General features: G+C 40.4%; 1 protein-coding gene across 7 annotated transcripts in view; it reads right to left on the minus strand.

The window, feature by feature from the left end:
* CELF2 (CUGBP Elav-like family member 2) overlaps positions 1-27,182 on the minus strand; it is an 854,288-nt gene that overhangs the window by 345,814 nt on the left and 481,292 nt on the right. The gene's annotated exons all lie outside the window — the stretch shown is intronic.

The raw sequence follows: 27,182 nt of genomic DNA on the forward strand, positions 1-27,182 counted from the left end.
ATATATGCCTTAGTTTATGATAATATTTACAAAAATGGCTTACATTTGGGAAATTCTCCAATTTTAGGAAAAACTGTTCTGAATTAGTGAGATTTTAGAGCAATACCATAAATGGGAAAAAAATCTCTGGAGAGCTGTTGTGATATTTTCACTACTGACTTACAAGATATTTTTAAATGATCAATCATTTTGCTGTTGGAGTTTTGGAACTGAGAGTCTCTGCTGCCTAGCAATCTTAATTTCTTCCATTAATATCTTGTGACATGACTCAAGTAGTAGGATGCAATTGAGATGGCAGGCCTAAAAGCAAAGACGACTACTGCCAGCTAGCCTATCCATGGCTGACTTTCGGAAATTCTCCTGATGACTTTTCTTCCCACAAAATAAACAATTTATACACTTGTACAGCAGACTCCACATTTTCATCAGTTACTGCTTGGACTGTGTCTTCCTCCTGTCACTGAAAGTCCTCAGGGCTGGGGACCTTCTTCCCTCCTTTGATGTGGTCATATAAACCCATTATATGTGACGGTAACGAGTGACCTTATAGTTCTGATGCTAAGGTTTATCTCACATATTCCTCCCTGTGAGCCTGGCCACACTGCAATGTGGTAGGCATTGTGCTGTAGGGGGATTGGTTGAACTGCCTATTACAGTTGTGCCATCATCACTTTAAGTGTGGTTTGCTCCCCTTGAATTTATTAATTCAATTTAATTTTAAAAACATCATTAAGTAGTTGTCATGTAAATGGAACTATATTACAATGTAAAGATACTTCATCTGATTATACAATACTCCTTTCTTCTTCCCAGATTATAGTTTTAATTTCTACTAATTGGGTATCAACACCTAACTAATTTCCACACTTTACAAGCTACTTAAAAATCACCTATCACACATTGTCAAATTTGATGTAATGCATTTATCTCACATAAAAACCCACAAAATCAGTATTAAACAATAGAATGAAGATTTAGTAAAGGAGATAATTCTTTACAAGATTAATTAGATTCATAGGAAACTTGATTATGTCTGTGTTATAAAATAGCTTTCTTAGATATTAGAAGGAAAAAAACCCTCTATTGGTATTTTGATCTATCCCAGATTCTAGCAAATTATATGAATATCAATCTTTTTTTATTTTAATAGTTTGAAATACAGAGAATACACTTTAAAAAATATTTACACTGTATAGATAAGTTGCATTGTTAGTGTAGGATGTAAGGAAGTGGATAAAACTGGAAATTAATCTAATCAGCTATCTACAAAATTTCAGAAGGTGCTTAGGAGACAAATAGATATTTAATGGTTAGCATTCCCTCTCAAATTCATTGTTCCTCTATTTTGATCTCAACATATAACTGTTTTAACCGGCATTTCTATAAAGTCAATCTACAAATTTCCTAGAGATGAGGAAAGAGTCTAGATTTTATAAATATAGCCCACATGCCTATTCTATGGTTAGACAGGGTGAGGCCAAGGCCTCTCTATCTGCTGCCCAGGAATGAGGATCATCATTAGGATGGCTGTCATCAGGCCCATGTGCGGACCCAGCTTTGTGAGCACACATTCATGAGTCTTTAGCGAGAAGAGGAAACAAGAGAGGAAAGGAGAGAATGAGGAATCTGGGCTTTCAGAGTAGAAAGCTTTACCTCTAATTTTTCTATTATGACCATGGCAAGGGCAACCATTTACATATGGCATTGGCTAGTCCCACATTTCACTAAGGACACTGTTTCTAGCATGAACCAGACTTCCACATGCAGCATCAAAATCTTCAACAAAAGGAAACTTGTAAAAGATGATTACCAAGCACTTACGCAGATACAATGTGTGCTTTGTGGTCAATTAAAATGCAAGGAAAGTCTGTAGTGGGTGTCTTACAAAGGGCCCTTTCTTCTTAGGGTTTTAAGAAAGGCAGATCTATCAAACTTATGATAATGCATTGCCATGCTGATTTAATTGTCAATTACAAATTACTTAAATGTAGTTTAATAATCTATATAAAGTCTTTTTTTTTTTTTTTTTTTTACTTCTAATAGCTATTAATGGGTGTTAAAGAAAGTGAAACCACTTTACTAAAATGTAATGTGGGGGTCTATTAAGAACAAGTTTTCAAAATGATAAGATATTATCACAAAAATGTGAACCCCTGTACATTTTAATATTCCTGAGTAGCTCAGTCTTCACCGTACTGAAAGAACATTTCCTTCAAATGACATGCAATTATAGTTTAAACATCTTCATAGATAATACACATAGAACAAAGTTTTCCTCATTCCCAGCCAAAATGTTCCTTTGGAAATTGGAAAGGGAGTTGGGACAACATATTTTTCAGTTCCTCGAAAAGTTTTAGAAAATGTGAAACATTCATCAATAGAATAGACTCCACTGACCACACTCACATGCCTGTTTCTCTTCTTCACTGCCCTCATCCCTGGTTGTTTTTAAAATTATTAAAAGAATGAATGAGAAAGAAGCATTCTGTGCTCTAAGGACAAATATTTAATCAATTCAAGGTATGAATATACTTGTTAAGAGACATATCTCTAAAAAGAGGTAAATTCACATTCATATATTAAAACAATATTTTAAATATGCTAGTGTGTATTGCAAAGGAGGCAAAAATGGTGGTGAATCCCTTTAAAAGAGAGAGTCATTCTGTAATGAAACCATGATTTCCTAGCATATCTGTCAGCCCCACTTTCCTACAGTGAGTTTCTTTAAAGGGAGGACACATGTGCTACCTGAAGACCACTTGAACACACGTAACTGAGGTCATCCTCAAAGTGTACCTTTCCCTCTCCTCTAGGATACCCACGAGACAAGGAGCTATTAGAAATATGAAATTAAATATCATTAGAGTCAGAATCAAACAGCACCAGGCTTGTGTCCACATAACCTAAAGTAATTGAGAGACTGAACAATTATCTATCTAGCTACTAACTGTAGATAGTTAAATAAGCCAAGTGGTCGAAGCAAAATAGCTATTTCAGAGTCTTAATTGTTCTACTCGGCTGCCTGCATGGCTCGCATTAAACAACCATCAACACTTCATTCAGTGTTTTATATTTTATGATGGGATGTGAAGTAAAAAGAAGATGGTACAGGGCTTGAAATGCACCTCTGACTCAATGACCATCTGTGTGTCTTTCAGGAAGTTTCTTTCTGGAACCTATTTCTTCATCTATGAAGTGGGGATAACCCATACCTTACCTGAATATTTCAAAGATAAAAAGACAGATGCTAGTAACCTGGTGCCTTCTTCCATTCATAAGGACTAGCTATTGTGGCATTCATATGATCTTTTCAACCCTGAGGTCCTTAAAAAATCAGCAGGCAGATTCACACATGTGGTTATAAATCTTCCATTTGCAACCTAATGGTTCAGTAGTTCAACTTAGAGGTTACATGCAAATTGCAATGTCATCTTTTAAATCCTTGAGTGCAAGCATCAAAATCTACATTAAAAGCAGATATATTGGCTGGGCGTGGTGGCTCATGCCTGTAATTCCAGACCTTTGGGAGGCTAAAGTGGGTGGATCACCTGTCAGTAGATGGAGACCATATTGGCCAACATGGTGAAATCCCATGTCTACTAAAAATACAAAAATTAGCCAGGCATGGTGGCAGGTGCCTGTAATCCCAGTTACTTTGGAGGCTGAGGCAAGAGAATCGTTTGAATCTGGGAGGTGGAAGTTGCAGTGAGCCAAGATTGTGTGACTGCACTCCAATCTGAACAACAGAGTGAGACTCTGTCTCAAAAAAACAAAGCAAAACAAAACAACAAAAAAACAAACAAACAAAACTCCAGATATATCTTCAGTAGCATTCATCACAGCATAAGGCCTTTATAGGGACTTGGTAAAAATTGCAGACTGAATTGAGTCCAGCACAAGAACTAGAACTGTGTTATATATATGTTTACTCTTTGCTTCTCAAGGATAATTTTATTTTTTAATAGTCCCTAATCAATTCAATCAAGTAAACAGGTTAGGGAAGATGTGTCAACTCAGGTACAGGTTACTTACTGAATACCTTACCCCAAAACACATTCAGCTTCATTTACTAACATGTGTGTAAATACTGTTATGTGGACCTGTGTGGTATTTAAGTAAAAATGTTTAAAATACATAATTCAGATGTATCACTATTTTTATCTAATATTTTCATCTTGTATAAACATATGTATTGGAATTTGCCTTCTGCAAAACTGAAAAAAAATGAAAAAAGAGCCTAAATTATTTTTTTAAATGTGGCACTTCAGCTAATTACTGGATTGAGAAGATAGCACCTTCAAATCAGGAAAGGGTTAACATCCCATTAATATGGCAACATTTCTGGGGGAAGGGGCTCCTTCAGCGTATCATCTTGACAGCACCCTTTTGACAATTTAAATGAATAAATCTAAAAGCACAGTAGTCTTAGAAAATGCAAACACTAAAAAAGCAAAAAAAAAAAAAAAAATCAAAAAACAAACCCACAACAGAAAATCTCCAGCAGACCACAAGAAATGAAAGTAACTTCAAAACCAAATGCACCTTAGAAATGGAAGATTTAAGAGTAGTTATGGTCAAGAATGGGCAAAGTGGCAAGTGCTTGATATATTAATTAGATTTAACATGGCTGGGAAAAAAAATGCCATACTCATGTTGCCCAAATGAATATGCCTTAGGTTATAAAATAAACCTAGTACAGAAGGGAACCGACTTCTTCCCTTCAGATCAAAGTTGGAAATACAGGGTAATAGGAAGACAGCACTCAGTATACTTTCTTTAAAATCCTGGAATCTGAGGAGGAGCTCTTTCCTGGACCTCATTCCTGCCTTCTCTGCCCTCACCTCCTTCCTCTGGGGCCTGTAGGCTGGACTGGGACGCAGATGCTGCTTGGTTAACCTCATCTGTGCCCCCAAGATTGCCAGATTCCCAAATTTTTGTAGTGGCTAATAATTCATTTTCCTTGTTAGTCTGAAAGGTAGTTTTCTTTTGTCAGTTTACAGATATATTAGGGTATGATTCTTTGGGGCTTTGGGGTCACTGGAAGACTTCTACACCTCTACCTATCATTTCTACCTGGCATCAGGTGCCTGAGGATTTTGATTGTATGGTTGTCGGGAAGTAGAAGAGATGGCTGGCTTGGCATGCTGGCTCATGCCTGTAATCCCAGCACTTTGGGAGGCTGAGGTGGCTGGATTACCTGAGGTCAGGAAGCGGAGGCAGGAGAATTGCTTGAACCCTGGAGGTGGAGGTTGCAGTGAGCCAGGATCATGCCATTGCACTCCAGCCTGGGCCACAAGAGCGAGACTCCATCTCAAATAAAGAAAAAGAAAAAAAGAAAAGGAAGTAGAAGAGAGGGTTCTACCAGGCAGTTACGAGTGGAGGGCTTGAATATCAGACAGACTTGGGTTTATATCCTGACTATGTAGCCTTTCTAAGCCTCAGTTTCCTCATCTTTAAAATGAGAATTATATCATTTTACCTGCCTAATCGAGTAGAGGAATTGAAGAGGAAATGCATGAAAAGGGATTGGCACAAGGCCTGGCACACGGAAGGTGCACAATAAATGTTACTTACTTGTATTATTTCTATAGGTTCTCAGCAGAAAAAGATGAGCATGAAATGTAATAAAATTAGCAGAGCCCTAGAAAGGGTGTCGCTATGGCAAACCGTATTGGAAATACCTATTTTCTCCTAGTTTTATTGAAAATAAAGCATGCATGGATGATAGAACACTAAGTGTATATTTTTGTTGTTTCTAAAATACATATAAAACTTCGTATTTTAAAAAATATAGACAATCTAGGAAGTACTTATTGACTTGTGCAAATTACTGTTGGTGCAGATTCTTCAACCTTGAATCTATTAGACCATATATGCAGGCCACTTCTTCTGGCTTATGAGTTTTTAGTGCCCTCAAAATGCAGCATCAATAGGATTTCACTAAGAGTGTGGTAAAAACCAATAAATGTTTTGACAGGGAGGTACGGTTTAGCAAGCTCATTCCCTCCTCAGCCTTTTAGCAAATCGCATAGTTCAAACTGAAAAGAAAGCCTTTTGATTACAGGAACTTAATGGAAGTCTCTATAATGAAGTGGAATCCAAGTACAAACAAAGGAATGAAATAAGTGAGAAACCTTTATTCCTTCAGTAATATTTATTGGTCAACTACTCTATATAGACTCTGGAACTTCAGTGGGCAAGTCACAAGGGAAGAAGGGCTCTCTCTGGTGGTCCTAATCCATAGCCACCTGCTCTAGCAGTTCAGGGTTTTGTGACACCTTCATCATCAAAAGTGTAGATATACACAATTTAATATGTGCTCTCATGCAAAGTAATGAGTAGTGCTACTAAAGGAAATAAAAGGGGCTATGCGTGGTGGCTCATGCCTATAATCTCAGCAGAATGGGAGGCCAAGGTGGGAGGACCACTGGAGATCAGGAGTTCAAGAGCAGCCAGGGCAACATAGCAAGTCTCCATCTTCAGGGTAAAAAAAAAAAAAAAAGAGGAGGGGAAAGGAGGTAGGAGGGTATGGAGTTGGATTACGGGATTTTTTTTTTTTTTTTTTTTTTTTTTTTTTTTTTTTTTTTTTGAGACAGGGTCTTTCTCTGTCAGCCAGGCTGGAATGCAGTGGCAGTGGCGCAATCTTGGCTCACTGTAACCTCTGTCTCCCGGGCCCAAGCAATTCTGCCTCAGCCTCCCAAGTAGCTGGGATTACAGGTGTGTGCCCCCATGCCCAGCTAATTTTTGTATTTTTAGTAGAGACATGGTTTCACTATGTTGGTCTGACTGGTCTCAAACTCCCGACCTCAGGTAATCCGCCTGCCTTGGTCTCCCAAAGTGCTGGGATTACAAGTGTGAGCCACCATACCCTGCAGATTAAGGCATATTTTATAGATGTTGGTCAAAGAAGGCCTTTCTGACAAGGTGACATCTGAGCAGATACCTGGATAACCTGTGCAAGTGAGAAAGACCCTTAGGAGATCATGTGGCTCATCAGAAAGGCATCCCAGCTAGTGGGAAGAGCCGGAGCAAAGACTCTGGAGACAGAATCTATTAGGTTAGTGCAAAAGTGATTGCCATTAAAAGTAAGAAACAGAAGGTTTTTAAGAAACAGCAAGACCAACCCAGCAGAAGCACAGTGAGCTGAGCAGAGAGTGGAAAGCAGGAGAAGGAGGCATGGGAATGTGGACGTTTGCCTCTTAAAATAGAGGCACACCAGAGAGTCTTAAGAGGCAAGAAGGGCTTCGAAGATTACATGCCGTCTACAATAAGGTGGGTGCCAGCTTGGGAAGGAAAAGAAAAGGGATGTAACTTCTTTTAAATAAACAGGAACATCTGTAAAGATAAAACTCTGTGATCTGAGAAGAAAAACTGTATGTGAACAAACTAGAGCACCAGCAAAGACGTGGAAGGAAGGGGTAAAGAAAATGAAGGCAAGGCTGGCTGCCGGAATGATTGCTCCCGTGTGCTTATTATTCTTTGACATTTAAAGCTGTAGCAATTTTTCTTTCTTGTTCCTTGCATTCTTCCTTCTTCCTCTGTTTTCAGTAACTTTTTAGGAAAAAAACGAAGTCTGATGACTTTGAATTGAATTATCTGTGCTGACCTCATGCTGCCTTCTTTCTCGCCTTTCATTTTGCTTCTACAAGCGCTGTCAATATTCTCCCTAAAAACAATGCTTTGACTTTCTTAAAATAAACATACTGCCAAATGATAATCTCTTCTTATCACAGAGGAACAGGAGAAATAGTTACCACAATCTTCGCAATTACAAACTTTTCCTCTTTCCCTTTACTGTTATCAGTATTTCATTTCCCCCACCTCACATGTTTTACCAGCTATGTTCTGACTGAGGTCTACTCTCATGGGCATTGTCAATTTTGATTTGCTCCTTAGCTAAAGTGCTTTGTAAATTGTAAGGTTATAAGCTGATGGCAATTTTTTTTTTTTTTTTTTTTTTTTTTTGAGACAAGATCTGGCTTTATTACCCAGGCTAGAGTGCAGTGACATGATCTTGACTCACTGCAACCTCCACCTCCCAGGCTCAGACCATCCTCCCACCTCAACCCCCTGAGTAGCTGGGACTACAAGCATACACCACCATGCCCGGCTCGTTTTTGTATTTTTTGAAGAGACGGGGTTTTACCATGTTGCTAAGGCTGGTCTCAAACTCCTGGATTCAAGCCATCCATTGGCCTCAGCCTCCCAAAGTACTGGGATTATGGCATGAGGCACCGTGTCTGGCTTCTGATGTAATTTTTATTAGAATTATTATCACTCATAATTATTTAAGAAATTTCCACTGCTCTTCTTGGATTTATAGTCTGAAGTTTGCTGATCACTGACTCTTGTGGCCTCCTAGCTGCATGGTTAGAAAGCACAGCCTGATATAAAAAAAACAGAAGTGTTACCACTCATGATACAAAAATGTGGGTGTGCAGGAGGGACCCCAGATACCCTGCCTCCTTCTTGTGTCTCAGGCTGGCTTGTTTCAATCACTTTCTCTCCTGGAAAATGGTGGCCAGAAAACATTGGGTCAGACAGTGAGAGGCAGAGGTGCAGTTCTCCAGGGCAGAGAACTGCCTCTGAAACTGGAAGGCTGGGGAAAACCTCTCAAGATTTTAGAAATAAGAAGTCTGAAATCCTGCAAATGGGCTACAAGGTCAACACAGAACTGAGTCCAGCCAAAGAGCCAAAATGCTCTGGCGATTAACTTCCAAAAAGGCATGATACGTGCTTCCATCAAGCTATTCCTTTTTATGAGTATTTTTGTTAATTTTCCCAATATTCATCAGTAATACTAATATTGTTTTGGCAGTGGGTTTTCAAAAATCTCCCTGTTTTCTTAACTCTTTTTCTTCTCTCTTCATGTTCAGTTTTGCGGCTTAGGATACTAGCCTACAACATAATTGGTAGTGGTTGGGTCTTGCCAATTTATTCTTCTCCCCATCCTTTCTTAGTGTTTGTGAGAGATGGCTTCAGTATCCCCTATAATAGTTCAAGTTGTTTTTATTGTGTTCTTGGCATGTATGGTACAACTTTTGTGTTTTCATTAGCCAATTATTCTGGACACTGATTCACATGTGGTAGCAGTCTCCTATCACCTTGATGTCTTTCAAACACACAAACCACGTCAGAGACCTAAGTGCTATGAGGGATATGTCTCCTCTTGCCATCTTAATTGGCTACCAATCGAGGTCATCAACAACAGCATAAATGTAAATGAAAACTCTTGAGTTAGCCCTAGTTTTTTTTTTATATTTTTTATTTTTTTATTTTTATTATTATTATTATTATTATTTTTTGAGACGGAGTTTCACTCTTGTTACCCAGGCTGGAGTGCAATGGCGCGATCTCGGCTCACCGCAACCTCCGCCTCCTGGGTTCAGGCAATTCTCCTGCCTCAGCCTCCTGAGTAGCTGGGATTACAGGCACGTGCCACCACGCCCAGCTAATTTTTTGTATTTTTTTTAGTAGAGACGGGGTTTCACCATGTTGACCAGGATGGTCTCGATCTCTCGACCTCGTGATCCACCCGCCTCGGCCTCCCAAAGTGCTGGGATTACAGGCTTGAGCCACCGCGCCCGGCCGAGTTAGCCATAGTTTTTAACACAACATTTTTATGATGGATTCACAGTTGAATAGTTTTCCCTTCTCCTCTGAGACTTACATGATTAGAACTGTAAGACGCAGTGAAAGAGTTAAACAGAGATGGATTGTACAAAGCATTGGGCTAAAATGGGATATTTCTGTGTAATTGAACAATGGTATAAAACCAATGTCTTGGGAAGTCTAGAAGAGCAGTCACCCTGCTTTGATTTTTGAATCACGTAATTTCAGAATGAGTCAAGTACAGTAATTTCATAGACACACATTCCTGCAAATTTATGATCAACTTCTGAAAAGAACTGTCTAATGTTAATCACATTTCTCTGGAAAAAAAAAAACAAAAAACCAACAAACAAACAAAAAAACCCGCAAAAAAACACAAGAAACAAAAACAAACCAAAAACAATCCCAAACCCCAAACACTTAGAATACCTTACTTCTTCATATATTAACTTCTATGTAATAACACAAGAGCAGCTAAGACTTACTGAGCACTGACTGTGCCAGGTACTGGTTTTAACCCCTTGTGGATATTACGCTTTTTCCTCAAAACAACCCCAGGAGATGGGGACTCTTGATTAATGACCCTTTTACTGTGAGCCCCAAATTGTTAAAACACGTTGCTTGGAACCACATGGTTATGAAGCAGAAGAATAAATTTGAGCCTGATCCAATTCCCGGGCACATGACAGTGAACTTCCAGAAAGGCAATTAGGGACCTGAATGAGTCCCGTGAAGAAAATGTACAACATGTACCAAATTCTTCCATTTTTTCTTTAAAGAAACTGCAAAGATTTCCCCATAATTTTAGCAGCAGATGACATTCAGAAACATGCTTTCATTCTCTTTCTATGTTTCAGAATATCTAAATTGACTCATTCCTAATCTTTAAAATTTGTACATTTCACACCAGGAAAGACAGTCAAAGAAGGGAACATTTTATTCCCAACTGACATTCTGGGTTTAAATATCCTTTGCAACAGTTTTGTTTTGAAAGATCTCAGTGGTTACATATCAACCTGCCAGATGTCAACAATGTGTCTGCCATGTACAATATCCCCCAAAGACTAAAGCTACTTCTTGCTGATACAGTATTTGAAAATAACTGGTAAACACCGTGGACCCGCAGCATCACTAAGTGTCTGTGTAAACATCTCTGAAACAACAGATGTTCTGAATTCTTGTTCCCTTGGAATAACAAAATGACTTGCAGGGAGCTGATGCTCCCCGCACTTTTCCAAAACAATTTCAGGAGGAATCCATGAGTTCTGAAGCTCAGATCAACTTCAGGTCCTGGAATCCACCTGTGGCTACTGGCAGGTTTTTTTTGCAGGTGTTTGCCTGTGGGAAGCTGTCAAGAATTGGTTTATATTGGGGAAGAGCTCCTGACAAATGGACATTAACCGGCAGGAACTGTTTGAGGTGTCAGAATTTCTTTCTGGGACAGTCATATAGGTGGAATCTGTATATAAAAATAAGTCAGTGATGGGTGCAGCAGAAAAGTCTGTGCTTGAGCCATTTAGGCAGAAGAAGGGTTATCTGGAAAATGCACAAGGATGAGAAGTGACACATGACAGGGACCAAGAGAGATACTCAGTGGTGCAAGTGAGCTTCATTTTGAGTTGCTTTGAGGGAACAGAGGTGAAATGTCAAGAAGTTAGACTCTATAAGATGAGGGAAATGACATTGAATATGAACAAATACGGAACTGTGGTTTGAATTGAAAGCTTCATCGTAATGATCATGATCATCAATACTTCATAAGCATTTTGCAAGTTCCAAAGCCTTTTTAGGTGCATCCTGTCATTTTAACTGATTAGGAACCTGAGACTCAGAAGTGAAATCAGATCTTGAACCTAGAAAAGGGAAGACAAGAAGGAGCAAAATGAAAGGTAATCTTAAGGTCACCTGTCTGAAACTAAAGGAATGAAAAAAGAGTAGGATAAAATGGCTTAACATAAAAAAAAAAAATTGACCAAGCCTGACATGAGATGGAACTACAAATTTCATGAAGATGTATGCAGATACCAGCTCTATCTACAACAGAGCCCTGTGGTACTGAGGACATGCATTTGATGGCAGTCAAAAGACCCACACTCTAGAATTGGCTCAACAAGTCACCCACTGTGGAACTTTGGCAATGGAATTGAATATATCCAAGCCCAAGTTTCCTGATGTGCAGAATTGGAGTAATAGTGAAGTAGAAGACTGTGTTCTGCTGACCAAAACAGTATCTGGGTCAAATGGGAAGAAGCTAAGAAACCAGTGGGAACCAGCAGATGCCCCAAAAGGCATCTCTAGATGCTCTCATTGCTTATTAGCATAAGACACTTCCATCAGCACCATGACAGTTTACGAATGTCAAGGCAAAGACCCAGAAGTTACTACTCCTTTCCGAGGCCCCTTTCCCAAAAAGTTCTAAACAACCTGCCACTCAATTTGCATTGACCCACCTCTTAATTTGCATGTAATTGAAAGTGGGTCTACATAAGTATAAATACAGTTGCGAAGTGGAACTTGGTGTGTTGTCTATGAGTTAGCTGTGCTTTGCAAGGAGCAGCACTGTTCAATAAAAGATTTCTCTCTCACACCACTGGCTTGGCCTTGATTTCTTTCCTGGAGAAAGCCAAGAACCCTCCAGGGCTAAGCCCAGTATTGGGGCTCACCAGTCCTGCATCATCAGCATTTGCCTTTCATCATATATGTGAATGTGCTTATGGTATTGCTTGGCACTTAGAAGCCAGTCAAAAATATTAGCGTAAAATGATAATCAGATTCCTCTTAACCAGCTACCTACAAGTGTCTGTGAATATTACAAATGCATTTAGACATTTAAGTGTCCATAAATATTACAAACACATTTAAACTAAGATCTCCATGAATTAGATGGTCCCACTCTAGAAGTAAAGAAGATTGAAACTGGGTGGTCAGTTTGTGGACCTGATATTGGAAATTAAGTATTTGAACTTCTGATCCCTGGATCTTTCATCAGGGAAAAACAGTCATTTAAATAATGTGTTGGCCAGTTGCAGTGGCTCACACCTGTAATCCCAGCACTTTGTGGGAGACCAAGGGTGGGAGGATTGAGAGGCAGGAGGATCACTTGAGCCTAGGAGTTTGATACCAGCCTAAGTAACACAGTGAGACCCTGCCTCTACTAAAAATTAAAAAATTAGCTGGGTGTAATGGCTCATGCTGTGTTCCCAGCTGCTCCAGAAGCTGTAGCAGGAGGGCTGCTTGAATCTGGGAGGCTGAAGCTGCAGTAAGCCATGAGTGCACCATTCCACTGCAGCCTGGGTGACAGAGCAAGACCGTGACTTGGGGGGAAGAATGTGTTCTAAGTCACATAGCCACAAAGGAGGCGAGACAGGATTTGACACCAGAACTATCCACATCTAAAACCTGTGCTTCTGAGGCTACATTCCTGAAAACTAAAAATTGCTGGCATTCTTCTTCAGCCTTTATCTACTGCTGATTACAAGGGACCATTCATTTCCATATAAATATCACAATGCTGTTCTGCCAATATGGAAAGATATGTTTTTGAGTCAAAACATTGTAAAATCACTATATGGTTTGCCTTCCTTTATGGTAAAAACAGAAGTTCACCTCTGCATTGCATTCTGAAAATTAATCTCTGTCTTGGTCCATGAGAATTTGATCAGGCAGGGCTCAATGTGTCTTTAAGATGGTATAATTAATTTTGTTACCATAGTTGAGAGGTGGCGCTGGGAAAAATAGCAATATAGCCAGCAAGCATTTCTTCTCCTTTCATTGATAGTAAATTGCTGTACATAATCACATAGCCAGAGGGGATAGCTTAGTGAAGTAAGCTTCAGGTTTGCTAGCATAGGCTGTTTAAAACCTCAGGTTCTAATCCCGGCAGAGTCAGTGCATGACTCTTCATCTCCTTGAGTTTGATCAATTATATTTCATAGATTTTTTATTATGTAAGAGACTCAAATGAGGCTTTAGAACCCAAATCTGGCCTATCTTATGGAGACACTAAATACCTTGCCCTTTTTATTTATCTAAGTATTGAATTTCAGGCTTACTGTTTCTAACACCTCTCTAACTACAGTTAGAGAGAAAATTACATGAAAACTTTTAATTAAGATGAGAATCTTCTGGTGGGATAACGTACTGTATCTTTTATATATGTTGGTCTGCTAATACTAGTGAAGGAATGGGTCTAGGAAACAAGAATCTATTATAAAAAATGACATCAACCACCGTTTGTTGAATGACTACTGTGTGCTCGGCGTGCATTGTGAATTATTTCACTCAATCTTCACAGCTCCTTTGTAGGCTAGACATTTCTCTACTCAGTTTACAGAGGATTCTAAATGCCATGTCCAAAGTCACCCTAGCTAAAGTGGGAGAGCTGAGATTCTTGTGTAGATCTCTTACCCCAAAGTTTATCATGTTTCATTTATCTATTTTTCCCTGAAATTACTATATATCTAATTAGAAAAATTAGAATGATGTGGGGGAAAGGTACCAAATATGTCATCGTAAATTAAAACCCCAAATCAGGAAGGTAGCAGGACCCTGGGGCTCAAAGGAAAACCTAAGTCATATTGGCAAGGCAGGGTGGCTCACGCCTATAATCCCAGCATTTTGGGAGGCTGAGGGAAGAGGGTAGCTGGGGGCCAGGAGTTCAAGTGTAGCCCAGCCAACAGTGTGAGACTTCATCTCTAAAAAAAACAAAAACAAAAAAAAAAATTAGCCAGGTGTGGTAGTACATACCTGTAGTCTCAACTACTCAGGAGGCTGAGGCAGGAGGATGGCTTAAGCCCTGGAGGTAGAGGCTGCAGTGAGCTATAATTGAGCTACTGCACCCCAGCCTGGGCAACTGAGTGAGACTTTCTGGGTCACACTGTCATGTATTACATCAAGGTTGTCTTTAAAGAGCTGGCAACTGCCCCTCCCACTCATGCCCTGCCTCTTCCACATGGTGAGTAGGCAGGCTTTTAGGCGTGGTCTGCACAAGAGCCTGGCATGGGTGGATGTGAGGGGTATAACACTCTAAAAGTGTCACAGACAAAGCTCTTATATTTAGTGGAATCTTCTCTCTGCTGAGGTGGGATGTCATGCATAGGAACTGGGACCCAGGAGTCACATCCCCCAGGAGTATGTGCTGCTGCCCTCTGCTTCCTTCTTCTTCTTTTTTTTTGAGACAGAGTCTCCCTCTGTCACCCAGGCTGGAGTGCAGTGGTCTAGTCTTGGCTCACTGCAACCTCTGCCTCCTGGGCTCAAGCGATTCTATTGCCTCAGCCTCCCAAGTAGCTGGAGCTACAGGTGCCCATCACCATACCTGGCTAATTTTTGTATTTTTGGTAGAGATGGGGTTTTGCCATGTTGGCCAGGCTGGTCTCAAACTCCTGACCTCAAATGATCCACCCACCTTGGCCTCCCAAAATGCTGTGATTGCAGGAACGAACCACTGCACCTGGCTGCCTTCTGCTTTAACTGCCTCCCCAAGGTTCCATATTCTTTGCCATTAAAAAATCTCTCCACCCTCCATTCACATCTTTCCATCTATCATGTGACCATCCTGTTGTGCCTTCATTGCAGTGCTGATGATGTAGGGAGGGAAGACACAGGCAAAATCTACCAGGTTCCCATGTTTTCTGGGGAAAGTGGCTTCTCTGAGGGGCATTCATGGATATTGCATATTTAGGAATAGAAACAGCCCAAAAAATGAAGGGTGCGAGTGGATGTGACTTTGTGGGTTTGAGGCTCATTGAGTTTGAAGTGCCCCAGGAGCAGCCAGGTGAAGAGGCAGAGAAGAAAACTGAACAGATGCACCTGATGGACACAGCAAGGTCAGGCATAGAGGCCTGGACTAAGAATCATCCATATGTAGGAGATGGTTGAACCCATAAGAGAGATGGGCTCACTCAGGGAGCGAATATATAGAAGGAAGAGTAGTGGGTCAAAGCAGAAAGCTGAGAAATACCAAGAGAGAGAAGAATGACAAGGACAGATGAGAAGGGGAACCAGGAGATAACAGGGATGGGGAAAAAAAGTTTGAAGAACGGCATTTCCCAGAGGGTTTTCCTAGTTTTAACCAAGATGAATTTTCCAGGTTAAGGCAAAACAGACTTGCTAATTTCCATCGTGAATCTTTAAAGGGGAGTATCATATGTAGAGTTTCTAAAATCATTTAACCACAGAACTCTTCATTTTATATAAAAACTATTCATGTCCTTCAAAACGCGTGTTCTTTGGTGCGTGATTTGGGATAATGTAGGTAGTGAGTTTCCTTGAATAAGAAATTGTCTGTGAGATCAGTGCCATAGAGAAATCCTGGAGAAGAGCAACAGATTCACTAAGAAGAAATGAGGCTAGTATATATGTATCAAAACATCATGTCATACACCTTAATTATATATAGATTTTATTTTTCAATTATATCTCAATAAAAACAAAAACAAAAGAAGTGAAGATATAAAAACCATGCATGGGCCAGACACACTGGATCACGCCTATAATCCCAGCACTTTGGGAGACCGAGGCGGGTGGATCACCTGAGGTCAGGAGTTCGAGACCAGCCTGACCAATATGGTGAAACTCCGTCTCTACTAAATACAAAAATTAGCTGGGAATGGTGGTGGGCACCTGTAGTCCCAGCTACTTGGAAGGCGGAGACAGGAGAATTGCTTGTAACTGGAAGATGTAGGTTGTAGTGAACTGAGATTGTGCCACTGCACTCCAGCCTGGGCGGCAGAGCAAGACTTCATCTCAAAACAAAACAAAAACAAACAACGAATAACTACAACAACGAGAAAAAAACCATGCATGTGGATAACTCAAGAAACGTGTTTGAAGGAAGGACAGGCACATAGGCTGTTAACAAGGGTGGGTGCAGCATCAGTTGGACATTTCAGGATTGGCAGAGCATTTTGCAAATTTATAGGCTGGATAGAGAAAGCAAGTGAGTGAGTGAGTGAGAGAAAGGCCAAAAATATATAAAGTGGCGGGGGTTGAGGTGGAAGGGTAGGTGCTCAACAGAGGCACTGAAGCTGTGGAGAGGAACTGAGTAAGACAGAAGATGGGGTGTGCTTGTATAAAAATAAAGTGGCTGTCTATGAGAACTCAGAGGAGCAAGAGCTTCATATTAGTTGGAAGGACAGAGCAGAGGTCCTTCCCAGAGGTGGCCTTTGACTTGAATCAGGAAGGAGCAGGCAGAGAAGCAGAGATGAGAAACAGACAGGGAACAAAAGCCACTCCAAAGGGCTGGGAGGCTGAAGAGAAGGTGTCGAGAGGCTAAAAATCAGAGTACACCCCAAAAAAGAACAGTTAGAATCAGAATTCTAGCACTTTTCATTTTTAGCTATTATAGTTCTCTCTTAATTGAATGTTATTGGTTCCATAGGTTAGGATGTCTAGTTGACTATGGGTTTTTTTTTTTTTTTTAATTTTAAAATTACTTGACTCCCTGTATCTAAACAAAGTTTTCTTTTTCTATTACAAAAGAAAAGGAGACTAAAGAAATACATAGTCTACTTTGGGTGAATTGAAGAATGTAATTAGACAAGTCAGAACAAACCCAAATCTTGTGGGTGAAAAAGATTACATGTTGTTCATTTTGCTAATTTGGAATTAAGAGTTGAGTCAAGGATTTCTATGAGACCAGAATCTGGAAAGAAAATGAGAATTGTTATCAGTGATTACTGTTTACCATTTAAAGATGTGAAATAATCAGTGCTTTGGATAACATTTTAGAAACAATTATTTTAAAGGTTTTGCATGTTTGTGCAATTCAAAGTAAGAACTCACTGGCCATGTCTTGGTTTTGGAACAAACATGAATATTGGGATTTAGATGCATTCAGGGGACATTTCTACAGAACATTTCTGTGTTAAGCAGATTGCATCAACAAAAGCTTTTCAGTGGTTTTCCTCTTTACCATTCCACTTTCATCCTTTAGCCAGTCATATTAAAAAATAGTCTCACTGGCTAGGCATGGTGGCTCACACCTACAATCCCAGCACTTTGGGAGGCCAAGGTGGGCAGATCACTTGAGGCCAGGAGTTCAAGACCAGCCTGGCCAACATGGCGAATCCCTATCTCTCTTAAAAGCAAAAACTAGCCAGATGTGGTGGTGTATACCTGTAATCCCAGCTACTTGGGAGGCTGAGGCAGAAGAATCACTTGAACTTGCAAGAAGTAGGTTGCAGTGAGCCAATGGCGTGCCACTGCATTCCAGCCAGGGTGACAGAATGAGACCCTGACTCAAAAAAAGAAAAAAAAAATCATACAAGTGGAAATTATCCAATTCTAAAGATGTCACTGCAGTTGTTTCCATTAGAAGCCGGCTCCCTCCATGGCTTGGTGAGGCATCCCTGTCTACCCTACCAGAAAGAGAAAGTTCCCTTTCTCAGAAAGAGAAAGTTCCTCCCCATCCCAAATAAGTGTTTAAACAACACATGTTAGGTAGTATACTGGTAACATATGACTTCCTACAGATGGAACTGGACCATTAAATCTACATCTCTTTAGTGGCCACAGACACGAGGGATGAACACCTTCATTTACATGGGAAAAGCTTATATGGAAATAGAGTTAAAGTAACCATATATGACTTTAGATCTATTCTTTTTGGGAATGAATCTATATTTGATATGTATTCTGAGGCAAAGAAATATCAAGTCCATTTCTTTCTTTATGTGTAGTACATGAATAAATAAGTGTGCACAATGAAAGAGAATGGGGAAAGGGAGAGGGAGGGGAGGGAGAAAGAGATGGAGAGAAAGAGGGAGAGGAAGTGTAATGTCGCATGTATCTTTGTATGTGTGGCAAAACGGGAATGTTTATAGTTTATTCATTATTGGCATGTAAACTAAAGAGACAGACTCATCTACAATTAGTTAATCTACTTAAGGGCTAAGTCTCCATTTCATATGCCTTCTCCATTGACTGGAAGCTCCTCCTAGCCACAGTTCTTAGAGATCACTCACCCTGCTATCTCCGTAATGTCTACCCTCAACCTGTGACTTAGTGGAATTCACTCCATACTTTTTGGGGTTTGCCCAAGCCCCACTTTTTTTTCCAGACTTTTAAAAGTCTTGTTATGTTGTCTAGGCTGGAGTGCAAGGGTACCATCTTGGCTCACTGCAACCACTGCCTCCCAGGTTCAAGTGATTCTCCTGCCTCAGCCTCCTGAGCAGCTGGGACTACATGTGCCCACCACCACACCCAGCTAATTTTTGTATTCCAAGTCCCACATTTTGAAGTTGTCCCCAGATACTCTTGTCATAATCATAATCGAAATCACAATCTTAGCAGTTATCCCTACAGGAAAAAGCAAGGTCTTTGTTCATCTCATTTGCACATTATTAGAACTAGTTAATGCATTTTCATTTTGAACAAGAAAAAAAGGCCTTTTATTCTTAGAGTCATTATATCTTATTATTCATTTTAGCTCCAGTCATTAGAAGTGTATCTCCTTAAACATCACGAATAACAAGGTTATCAGTAACCATAATGGTTTGACCTTTAGTCCATGTACTACCAGGAAAAGTAATATTGAGCATGAAGCAATGGTCCCACCCCGATAACTAATTTTTTTTTCTTTTCACCACTTTTAGTAAAATCCATTAATATACTCTCATCTTTGCTATACATTATTTTTAAGCCTAGAAGAACACAGAGTGAAGTACAATACAATTAGAATACAATACACATATGTCCTCGCTGGAACCTTTACATTATTACGTTTTTCAGAAGTCATCTAAAAGAAACCTTGCTCCCTGTACACTCCAGTCTCTCACAGACAGCAATAAAATATACAATACTCATTGGGTTTTCGAAACAATAACTCCTCATTTCTCCATTTTGACATCAGAAGAAACAGAAAGCAAATTATTTACATAATTTAAAATGCAGCATGATATATGCATATTTAATTTTGGGAACATTGCTCAGTGGCAGCTGGTATTCTAAACATCATCACACATTCCACCCGGTGGAATGGGACACAGATTGTTTATAGAAAATGAAAAACTAGGTGCTCCAAATTTACAACCCAAGTGTTTTTTTCTGGGTCAAAACAATAAACATTTTGGCAATCACGAACAGAAAAAAGGTGCGCTGTCAATTCTTGATGATTTAGCCGTTGGGGCCCTTTTCCAGTCCTCCCTTATCAACTCTGGTGGCCAACCCTGTGGTGTTTTGTTGACCTCTCTATAACTTCTGAGAAAAAAGTGAGGACGAGAGAGTTCCTGTTGCTCCTTCCCAGCTCTTAAAACCAACCCAGACAGGAAAAAGTACAGTTTTCAGGTACTGTTGGATTTCAATGACTTACACGCTCTACTTTGTAAGTACTAAAGATAATAAAATGCTGTGTGTGTGTGTGTACTTTGATAATTCATACTACAGCATCCCCATTGCAAAGCACAACTGTTAGGTTTACATTTGTCCCGAGACACGTTCGCTGTCTGTCTATGGTGGGGGAACATGCCCTTGGCAGAATTCCAGCTACTGGAGGATGGCCGACCCAGGGCCCCAGCTGCTGGGCTTGAAATCCATCAGTGCATTTGCTCCCAGCCCTTGCTTCCTACTGGGGGTTCCCAGTCATCGATTGAAGGCAGCAGGGACACTAAGAGAGGCTCATTCAGCCCGAGGCCCCTCCAGCAGCCATGCTTCACCTTTCTTACACTGCACTGAAAACTAGGAGGCTGGTGCCCACCTTCCTGCACTCAGCATCACACATGCATTGTGGCCTGACCAGTCTTTGCCCCCGCCTTTTCCGGCTCCCATCCTATTTTCTCATATAGACATTTCCCCCGAATGAAATCCTTGCATGTTTATTTCCCTCCGGATCCCTATTTCTCAAAGTACCAGGACTCACACAGTCTGTAATTCTATGTGAAAATCAGGAGTAGGAAGGCGTTCAGTCAAGGCGTTCACTCAAGACTAAAGCTGCCTCCTTACATACCTTTTTTTTTTTGAGATGGAGTCGTGTTCTGTGGCCCAGGCTAGAGTGCAGTGGCGCAATCTCAGCTCACTGCAACCTCTGCCTCCTGGGTTCAAGTGATTCGCCTGCTTTAGCCTCCTGAGTAGTTGGTACTACAGGCGCGCGGCACCACACCTGGCTAATTTTTGTATTTTTAGTAGAGACAGGATTTCACTTTGTTGGCCAGGATGGTACCGATCTGACCTCATGATCTGCCCACCTCGGCCTCCTAAAGTGCTGGGATTACAGGCTGAGCCACCACGAAGTTCACTCTGAAGGTTTCTCTTATATAGTGACCTCTAACCTAAGTAGATGTGTAAACAGACTGGAACCTACTCTTGGACCAATCATCGAGTTTCAGCCAATCCCAGAAGGTCACCTGTCCAAACAGTGTTCAAATAAAGCAAGTGCCCAGCTGTCACCAGTCCAGCTGTCTCTGCGCCTCTCTTCCATTTTCTGGAGGCCATTTTCCATTTTTTGTCCATAAACATCCTCCAACCACGTGGCGGCACCGGAATCTCTGTGAACCTACTTTGGTTAGTGGGGCTGCCCAGTTCTCAAATGGTTCTCTGCTCAATTAAACTCTGTTAAATTTAATTTGTCTAGAATTTTTCTTTTAACAAGGGTATGAATTGGTAAGCAATGCAATCCATTCAGGCATTTCACTTCGAATAGCACTTCTGGTTCATCCCAAACTATTCTAGTTTCAAGTGGCTACAGGAATTTGTTTTACTTTCCAATTTGCTGATAATGACTGCTTTCTTCTCCCTTGCCTTACCCCACAATGATGGAGACCTTACTGGCTACCTGGGCTCTGGGGCAGCCCTGGGTGGTTCCTGCAGTCACGGGGCTACAGGACTGCTGGAACTCACTGACTTATTGCAGTGCTTCAGGCCAGCCTCTGGTTTCCTTGTCCTCACCCTCTCATCATGTCCTTAATGCCCTATCCCCAGATATTCTTCTCTTTCTCAACATGGAACACCTGCTCAGCTCCAGGTGTTTAGATCTCCCCCAGAAAGGTAGGAAAATGTCCCAAGCACCATCTTAATCAGCTAGAAATCCTTTGCAAGTCTTCCAAAGGAATATGGTAGTGTTGGGGTATGGTGAGAAGCCCAGAGGAGAAGGTAGGAGAGGAAGCAAAGCTATAGTTGCCAGAAGCTAAAATATTCCAAGGAGGCCTGTCCATGCCTGGGACTCCAGAAGCAAGGAAAGGGATTCACGGAGAAAGAGATAAAAAATATCCTCAGCCATTTATATCACAGGCACGCAGCTGTCCCTGAGCTCTTCAGCTCCACTGTACCACACTCACTGACCCAACTATGGAAGAAAAGCAGCATTGGAGGCTCCCCAGTCACTGTCTAACAAAGGGAGAGGGCAAAGGGGATGTGTGAATGGCCTTCGCTGGAGGTAGGACTGTGCGAGGTGCACATCCTCAGAGTGCTGCATGTGGACACCGCCTGGACATGCAAAGAAAACTCAAACACAAGGTGTCCAAACCAAAACTCACCATCTCCTCCATCCCTGCTCTCCTATCTGGGTACCTCACTTTAGTGGGTGATGCTTCTTAGTGGTAAATCCTAAAAGTTCCCCTTTGGAAGCACAGTAAGTAGAGCCTTTGGCACTATTAGAAGTATTTGTATGAGGGAGACACTCATGACCATTGCTTGTCACAATCTTTCTGTGTATGGCAAAACATGAGTTCCAAACATAAGACTCCAAATAAACTGTGGAGTATGATCCACTGATATGTTGGGTAATCACTGTGCTCATGATGTGGGATACAGCCTCATTTAGAAAATTATTATTATTCTCATTAATCAGTTAGAGTTATTCATTCATAGCCTGATATATTTTGAGCTCAGCTTGGTTTCTTGTAGGTCTTTTAACTTGCAGGTTTAGCATTGAGTTCCTTGACTGCATTTGTTTCTATGAATAATATTTTGTGCTCTTATATCCCACTTTAAAATGGATAGAAATCTTAAATATCATCAAATAAAATTTAGAGGGGACTAACTGTTTATTTGTTCTAATGACTCTCAAAGTGTATTAGCATCACTTGGGAATCATTAAAATGCAGATTTCAGCCTCACCCCATATTACTACATCAGAAACTCGGGTTCAGGCCCAGAATTGAATTTCAACAAGCCCTGTAGGTGATTCTAATCCATGCTCAAGTTTGGAATCTAATGTATCTGCTATCTTTAGGCCAGGAATTATATTAATCATTATCAATTAAAGCCATTTTAAGTGTCCTATATCTAATAGTCTCTGGGGAAAATTCAAAAACATCTTCAAGAATTAGGTTTGTCTTTAAGAATTTTCAAGCACATTGGGGAAGCAGATGCACATGAAATTAATGGAAAACTGATAGGACAATAAGTAATTAACTTTGCACCAATCAAACCGTACCATAGGCTATTGAAGAGAGAGGGCTATATTCATTGGCCTCTATCAATTTGGGTATGATTCAACATTTGCCTTAAAAATATATAATTAATATTGCTGGAAAGGCAAAATATCCTTCTAGCAAATGAGGAATGAGAGGGGAAAGGCCTTTTTCCCTGGACTGTAAGAAGTGGGTTGGAGTAAACTGAAGTATATAAGTAAATACGCTGTTTTATCATCAGAGACAATGACAGCACCGTTTTCCTCATTAAGCCACACTAGTATTACCACTGTGAGGGCTAAGAGTTTTTTTTCATGCCCAGCTGAAATCTTTTCCCATTGACCAGAAGAAAAGCTCTTCATAGCTAATTCATAACTGGCACCATAAGACAGGGGATGTGAAAGCATTTTGCAAAGTTTAAAATGTTATATAAAAGTTAGATATTTGCTATTAGTAATTGTTTGATTTTAAGAGATGCACTGCCTCTGCATGAGAAGTTGAATGATCTTGTTGGTTCTAAAGTGGCACTATAAGAAGGTTCACATTCAGTTTAAAATTTTAGAAAATCTGTTTTCTTATTCCTTCTGTAGATGTATCTGAAAACGTACAACAGAAAATCAGAAGCCCCAAGCTTTCATCCACTCTCAAAATGTATTTTTTAAGTTGCTGAAATGACATAAAATCAAATCCCTTTGAAAGGTAGATGGCCTCACTTATAATTCCATAGGTCTGACCTTAAAGCAAAAAAGAAAATAATTTTCTCACTTTTGGTGGTCCTTAATTCTTTCAAGTTATATAAGTACCATTTAGCACATTAACATTTGAAGACACGAAATGACATCTTAAAGGTTTCAAAGTATTAAAACACCTTCAAAAAGTGGTCAGTTTACTCCCATAATCACTGATCACATCAGTCCAAAGAGCTTCAATTTCTTTGGTGCTAGAGTCTGATAAACACAAAACACTTTTAGAGGCATGATCAAATTCACCCTTAACAGCATGCTTAAGGTGGAAGAGAGGAGCTTGAGAAAAAGATTCCAGAACTTCTCCTGCAAGGTAAAGAAATCCCATGGGTTTTAAAGGAGATTTTAATTACAAACGTGTCCAATAATTGCAAAATCTTATTATCTGAATAGTGCTCTGCTCTTCCTTTTTTATTGCCCATACTTTATAATGCTAATATTATACTAATGTCTATTCTAGTATCTCTTTGATTCAGATTTATGTTTTCAGGCTAAGTGGGAGCATGTGGTATTAGATTTAGATTCTAGTTTATGAAAGAATCCTTCTGAATCTTTTTAGACAGCTGTGAATATGGAGAGAACTCAGGAAATGAGTTCAAGAGGCATCACCAGAGAGGACATAGATGGGTATATGAGAATGGGAATGGGTTGAGAATTCATTGCTACATCTGGATTTAGATCAACATGGCCACAATGACAATTTCAGGAGGATAAACCCCTTTCTTTAGCTTACATGGGTGGCTTTAACTTTTTATGAAGGACCTTAACTCTGACACCAATTTGGTACTTTTGCTCAAAAGCCATGACTTAAATCCAGTTAACCAGCTGCTTTATAAATACCTATCTATCTATCTATCTATCTATCTATCTATCTACCTACCTATCTATGGCAGGATGGACCCATAAATAGAGGCTTATACATATGGGAGCCATGGAAAGACTTCACACTGTCAGCTGAAAGCAGGGCAGCATGCATTCTCCTCCAATTCTTCACATACATTTCTCTGGTTTTTAGCCACATGGATTGTTTATACATGTACTTCTGAAAATTTCCTTGAAATTTTCAAGGAAAATCTCTGTCAGTGGTGAGAGATGTGAAAGACCACGTTAAGAGGACAAGGCTAAAGATGACAGCCTTAAGTGTGGAATAGAAGAGAGTATTTTGTTCAGGGTTGAATAAAACAATTTCCTGGCTGGGGAGGGTGGCTCATGCCTGTAATCCCAGCACTTTGGGCAGCTGAGGTAGGCAGATCACTTGAGATCAGGAGTTTGACAGTAGCCTGGCCAAAGTAGTGAAACCCTGTCTGTACTAAAAAATACAAAAATTAGCTGAGCATGGTGGTGGGTGCCTGTAATCCCAACTACTCAGGAGGCTGAGGCAGGAGAAATGCTTGAACCCAGGAAGCAAAGGCTGTAACAAGCCGAGATTGCGCCACTGCACTCCAGCCTGGGTGACAGAGCGAGACTCTGTCTCAAAACAAAACAAAACAGAATTTCCTTATATGGATGTATAACCCATTTGAATTACCAAGAATGGTATTGCACATTTGATGAAAAAATAACCCCTGAAGCACAAGCAATAGATGGCCATGTAACAAAATGGAATCTACTTCAGCATCAGCTGAGGGTTTGAGTGACCATTGGGAGGCTGGGAAGAAATATTACATTTTCGTTCCTAGTTTTATCCTATCACATCCCTTTCTTCCTTCATTTCCTCTCTTTATGTTGAAAAAGTCTTTTTTTTTTTTTTTTTTTTTTTTTTTTTTTTTTTTTTTTTCAAGACAGTGTCTTGCTCTATCACTTAGGCTGGAATGAAGGAGAACAATCATGGCTCATTGAAGCTTCAAACTCCCAGGCTCACACAATCTTCCCGCCTCAGCCTCCCATGTAGCTGAGATTACAGGTGTTTGCACTACCATGCCTGGTTAACATTTTCTATTTGTAGAGATGAGGTCTTGCTCTGCTGCTCAGGCTGGTCTCAAACTCCTGGTCTCAAGCAATTCTCTGGCCCTGGCCTCCCAAAGTGCTGGGATTACAGGTGTGAGCCACTATGCCTAGCTGAAGAGGAAATTTCTTGGTATGGTGTACTTTCTTCCATACTTCAAGCACAAAAGCCTCTTATGGCAGAATTCTGGTCTTATCCTATAACAAGTAGTGGTTCTAAGGGACCTTCAATGCTTCATGAATGGCCATAGAAAGCAGAGGAGATGGGCAGAGGATGGTGCTGTACCTAGTATCCCATTTGGTTTCATCTGAAACCTCTACCATGTGGTGCCATAGCACCTATGGGTTAGAAATGAAAGAGGAGAACCTCCCCCTTTTCTCTTTTCTTTTCTCCTTCCTTCCTTTCCTGCCTCCCTTCCTTCCTCCCTCCCTCCTTCCCTCTTTCCCTCCGTCCCTCCTCCCTTCCTCCCTCTCTTCCTTCCTTCCTTCCTTTCTCCCTCTTTCCTTCCTTCCCTCCTACTCCCTTCCTCCCTTCCTCCCTTTTCTCTCCTTTTTTTGTAGAGATGGGGTCTTCTATTATGTTGCCCACACTGGTCCTAAACTCCTGGCCTCAAATGATCCTCCTGCCTTGGCCTCCCACAGTACTTCAATTACAAGCGTGAATCACCATACCTGGCCTTAAGAGGACAGCCTTTGTTAATTTGGGATTAGCTTTTTGGTTTTCATTCACACTTAGGTGGGAAAAAAAGATCTGAAGGAACGAAAAGCAAAAAGTATACCCAGGAAGACAAATGAAAGATTAACTTCAGAAGCCAAAATTAAATCATGTGGGAACTATTTCAAACCTTTTTTTTTTTTTTTTTTTTTTTTTTGAGAAAGGGTCTCGCTCTATTGCTCAGCATGGAGTGCAGTAGTGCTATCTTGGCTCACTGCAACCTCCACCCTGCCTCTTGGGCTCAAGATATTCTCATATCTAAGCCTCCTGAGTAGTTGGGATTGTAGGTGCCCACTACCATGCCCGGCTAATTTTGTATTTTTTAGTAAATATGGAGTTTTGCCTTGTTTTCCAAGCTGGTCTTTTACTCCTGACCTCAAGCGATCTGCTCACCTTGGCCTCCCAAAGGGCTGGGATGACAGACATGAGCCACTGCACCTGACCTACAAACATTTTTTAAACAAAATCTTCCATGTCACCAGCACCATTGTTCAAATTTGTCAAATGAAGAAATTCACCTGGGTGAGAGTATCACCCACTCCTTACTTTAATATGGTAACATTTCACAATATATTTTTAGTTTTTCTCTTCAGGAAGTCAATATCACAAACTATAAATACACAGTATAATCTTCTGCCAATAAAATGAGGTCAGCTTTCCTTTGGGTCTCCTTTAAAACTTGAAATCATTACTGCATCTTCCTACTCCAAATCCCCTCACCTACTAAAAGAACTTACCTCTTCTCTTTATTTAGGAAAAAGAACAACTGATGCTTTTCAATTTCAAATTAATTCTTTGGCTTTCTTCTGGCCTAAAAAAATA

Source organism: Saimiri boliviensis, chromosome 8, assembly GCF_048565385.1.
Source record: "Saimiri boliviensis isolate mSaiBol1 chromosome 8, mSaiBol1.pri, whole genome shotgun sequence".
In the NCBI taxonomy this organism is placed as follows: Eukaryota; Metazoa; Chordata; class Mammalia; order Primates; family Cebidae; genus Saimiri; species Saimiri boliviensis.